General features: G+C 48.0%; 1 non-coding gene across 1 annotated transcript; it reads left to right on the top strand.

The window, feature by feature from the left end:
* The first annotated feature begins 2,751 nt into the window (after nucleotides 1-2,751).
* Nucleotides 2,752-2,824, top strand: Trnam-cau (transfer RNA methionine (anticodon CAU)). Its single transcript has one exon. It is a non-coding gene; the product is annotated as a tRNA-Met (tRNA).
* The last annotated feature ends 2,051 nt before the right edge of the window (nucleotides 2,825-4,875 follow it).

The raw sequence follows: 4,875 nt of genomic DNA, 5'->3' as shown, positions 1-4,875 counted from the left end.
GGCTCCGTCGAAAACCCAGACAATCATTTTATTTTCGATCCACCGGCCAGCGACGACGAGGAGGCCCCCACCATGCCGGGCGCCATCGAGGAGGTTCAGCGGCATGTTCAACGGAAGACTAATATCGACTGGCAAGTGGCGATTATTGATGTTTTCGATGGTAAGTTTATGATTGTGTTGTAATTGTCCACCCCGATAGCGTATTTTTTCATGAAAATTTGGGTTTCCATGGATGGATGGATTGACGGATAAATAAAGTTTATTTTGGTCCCTCGAAACGGGCTCTGCTGCTTGGCTGGCCCGTTGGAAGGTTTCCATGGAAGGAACATATCGCATAATTTGCCCTTTGCCTGGTCGCGCTGTAGGCGTCTGGCGCCTGCCCTCGCGAATATGACTGTATGCGCTCTGATCAATCTGACCTGGCATGACGTCACTCAAACTTTCGTTGTTCTTCCCATAGAGCGACGTCCGTGTTAGAAGCAGTTTGCGATGGGTCTAGATCGCGCGAACAAGCATTTAGGAACTCTTTCGAAGCGAGTTAAAATATATATTACAAGTTCGCTGTGCACAAGCCTTCGCGTTGGGTGTCGTTCCATACAAAGGAAGGCAGAATAGGCTTTTTATAGCCTCGAAATTTGACGACACCACCGCTTAGGGACTCGCGTTAAAATATTTACTATTGCATGGCAGAAGAGTAGAATCGCTCCACGCGTCGCACCATTGGAAATGCGCAACGAGTGGGCGGGTGGTTCGTGGTTGAAATCTGCCCTCCCCATTACAAGGGGCTCAGTTATAAATCATTATCATCATCAGCTAAAGCATCAATAAAGTAGGCCGCCACGTAGGGGCGCGTACTGCTTAACATATGCGTAGTGAGTGCTTCGGAACTGTAATTGCAGTAGGCACACTAAGAGAGTTCACAACGGCCAATAAATTGGCGGGGTAACAGGCGCAAGTGAACAGAAAATTGGGTAGGTTCGCATGGTCCATTAACGTTACACTCGAAGAGCTCCGGCAGGACTGCTCAGGCTTCGTCCCCCCTCCCCCTTCCCCTTCCCCCCACGAAATGGAAAACCCTGCGTACGCGTATGCAACCCAGGCATATACAGCGCAGGGAGCACGCGCGAAGAAAACGCGCCACCGTGATCAACACTCCGGTAACATGGTAAACGCAGTCGTGTATTCCGGTAGCACGGTTACGTTACAACGTAATACGATCGAGCTATAAACATATTGGCGGCGGAGCGCTCCGCAAGGCCAGGGCTACCGACGCGATGGCATTTCCGCCGCCATCGCCATCTAAGAATGGCACCATCCGAGCGCGACGTGCGCATCGGGCAAGTGAGACCGGCGGCCGTGACGTTCCGTGCATAAAATTTTCGACTGTCATTTCGTACGAAACGGAAAAAGAGAATGTTCACGATATTGCAGGTAATTTCAGGGCCGGAGAAATTTATCTATAATGTCCAAAGCATAGCGGTTTCGAGGCGTTTTCGTATTCTCCGATCGTTTCTGGCGCGTAGCGTGCAAAATCACAATCTTTGAGATTCGTTCCCTTTATTTCTACGGTGCGTATTTTTGTTCACTCCGGCGTTACTTTCGAAACCCACACAAGCACAATGTATTTGTAGCGCGGCAGCTTTGGGACCGTAGCACACCCTAGTGGAAGTCATTGGTATGTTCGTCATAAGCTGGCAATAATGTGAGCGAAAAACAAATTGGAGCAAATAAGGAGCAGTCATCTTCTTTCATTCCACGTGTTTGCTCTCGCGGGTGTTTTGCGAGAAGTCATGGACTCCAATGACATCGCGGATGACGGCGCCGGATCATCAGATCCTAAACGGACAAAACAAAGAAGAAAACCTAGGCGAAGCTGTTTAGATCGGAGTGGCTCAGCCTCCCGAAATATATAGGATGGCTTGTAGAGCACGCGACTACAGAAGCGAAATTCGCATCTTGGGTGTGATAATGAAATGCGGTAAGAGCGATCATCTATACACAAAAGATTATACACACTATTATGCTCATTAATATTGTGTATAACAAAGAAGACGAGCCCTTAAAATTAACACTTCTTTCCTTCATTCATAACGAGGGTCTCGTTCTGGCGGACTTGATGATTTCAGGTAGGATGCGAGGGATTATTGGTCAGCTGCCAGCTCGTAATAAGTTCACGTGCTACGTGACGCCAACAGGCAGAAAAAGTCTTCCACACTCGCCGTCATGGCTACCGGCGGCGCTGACTGACGCTCCCACGTTGAAATGTACATATATACCCTATAAAGTGGACAGGGGTATGGCCGCCGTGGTAGCTCAGTTGGTAGAGCATGGGGCGCATTATTCGAAGGTCGCAGGTTCGGTCCCTGCCCGCGGCAAGCTATGTTTTCGTCCACTTTTCTTTCTTCACATATATCTTACATTTACTACTAAAAACATCCCCTATACTTTCGTTGGCAATATTGTCTGTTAGTGCTCATTAATATTGTGTATAACAGAGAAAACGAGCACTTAAAATTAACACTTCTTTCCTTCATTCATAGCTAGGATCTCGTCCTGGCAGACTTGATGCTTTCATGTAGTATGGGAGGGATTATTGGTCAGCTGCCAGCTCGTAATAAGTTCACGTGCTACGTGACCCCAACAGGGAGAAAAAGTGTTCCACACTGACCGTCATAGCTACTGGTGGCGCTGACTCACGCTCCCACGTTTAAATGTACATATATACCCTATGAATTGGACGGGGGCATGGCCGCCGCGGTAGCTCAGTTGGTAGAGCATCGGACGCATTATTCGAAGGTCGCAGGTTCGGTCCCTGCCCGCGGCAAGCTATCTGTTCGTCAACCTTTCTTTCTTCAGATTTACCTTACATTTACTACTAAAAACATCCCCTATACTTTCCTTGGCATTATTGTCTGTCAGTGCTCATTAACATTATGATTCAGCAAGCTATATTGAAGTATTGCTCGACCCCAGATGAATACATTAACGAAAGGTACGTATTACATTCACATGATTTCACTATAAAGTGCACTTGGTTTCGATAAGAGTGACATATTGTCACGTGGTCGTGACGTCGACGAAGGCAGCAGTCAGCAAGTCCGGGATGAAACTCTTTATTTGGCCGAACTTGTGACCGGGAAGCTTAAAGTCAACTACCGCAGTACACTTATAGCGGCGCACAGAACGTCGACTGTCGATCAACTGACAAGCGGTGAACCGCGTCGCCATTTATGCATGTGCCGTAGAATATTCCAGCGTTATCACTGGTTGTCGCGCAATCTCTAGAACAAGCTCGAGTGTTGGTGTCTTGCGCGCAATCTTAACAAAATGATCTACAATCATCGCGAAGATTCTCGAACAATGAGGCGCGGTTTGCGCTGAGCGTTGCTGACAGTTTTTGTGGGCGAAAATCGAATACAGCAAAAGTAATAATAAGAAACGCATGTGGCAATATTTACTCTAACGTAGGGGCTGATCGTTGTATGACGAACACGATACACTAGTCATGACACTAATAACTCAAAATGTCTCTGGCGTACTTCATGAAACGCTTTCCTTCAGTCACGTTTGGCACATACCCGCTTACCAAGGTTCATGTTATGCGGGTATGAGCCACAGGTGATTCACAGTCTCAATGAACACAGTAACAGCGTGACGCGTGCGTGCGTAACCACCTTCACGGTCGAATAGAAGAACAACATTACAGCCTACGACGGCTGGTGCTGGTAGTGCCCACGTCAGTCGTGGCTTCGTTAAACAACTATGAAACCGACTTCTACACCCTTGCGTCGTTTCTAGATACGACAGCGCGTATAAAATTTGTAAATATATTTACTGAGTACTACACCCGTCCGGCTGATGCTAAGTGGCTAAATACATCATGAAAAGTGGCTGATATTGTGATGCTGACATTAGAAAAGCGACATAAAAACTTCCTTATGCATGCTTCGCATATTATTGATTCCCACGGTACGTGGCATTTGCCAATTTACATATACAATATATATATATATATATATATATATATATATATATATATATATATATTGTGAAAGGCAAGAACGGCAATGCGGCTCGGCTGCTGGCGCGAGGAGCTGGGAAAGCACCAAGAAAAAGGAGGAAGACGTGTAGAAGATAGAACAGCCTAATTTTTTTTTACCATTCTACATTCTTGGAATAAGATTTTAAGCTTCAACTACATATTCTTGGCCCATCCCCAAGAGTGGGTACGTGCCATAGAACAGAAGGCAAAACAAACAAACAAACAAACAAAGAACAGCCGGCCCAGGAACGGGTGCTGTCTCTGTGTCTCGTTCATTACAATGGCGCAGCCGTCCGACGGACCTCTGCTTGACGACCTGCAGTCGCACACAGTGCTACGGAGCGGACGCACAGTTTCGCGTTCAGCGGCTTCCGCTACAGCGGCTTCGGGCTCCGAGCCCAACCCCGCCCCTGGACCAACTGACTCGTCTACAGGAGTCACCACAGCTCCGGTCTTCGACTTCACTGCCTTGCAGGTGACTTCACCGTGCTCACGCAGGCAGTCTCTACCATCGTGAAGTCCGTGGCAGACACCAACGCATGCATTACAAGAGCCTTGGCACGTACAACACTGCCTCCGCCATCTCTGACCGAACTTCCCGAATTTCGAGGATTTCAAGACAACCCAACGATCTGGCTGCAGACCATTGATGCCTTGGCCCGCCAACATTCTTGGCCTGTCGACGTCAAAATGTCTTTCGCCGAGAACCGACTACGCGACTCGGCCAAAGCTTGGCATCGTTACGACGGACATAAGCACACCACTTGGACCTCATGGAGTGCAGCCCTAGTGAGGGCCTTCCGCCCGCTTTCGTCCACGTATGACGAGCAGTT

The sequence above is a fragment of the Rhipicephalus sanguineus genome, chromosome 8 (genome assembly GCF_013339695.2).
Source record: "Rhipicephalus sanguineus isolate Rsan-2018 chromosome 8, BIME_Rsan_1.4, whole genome shotgun sequence".
Classification (NCBI taxonomy): domain Eukaryota; kingdom Metazoa; phylum Arthropoda; class Arachnida; order Ixodida; family Ixodidae; genus Rhipicephalus; species Rhipicephalus sanguineus.
The sequence above is the reverse complement of the archived record's forward strand: the minus strand, read 5'-3'. Positions and strand labels throughout refer to the sequence as shown.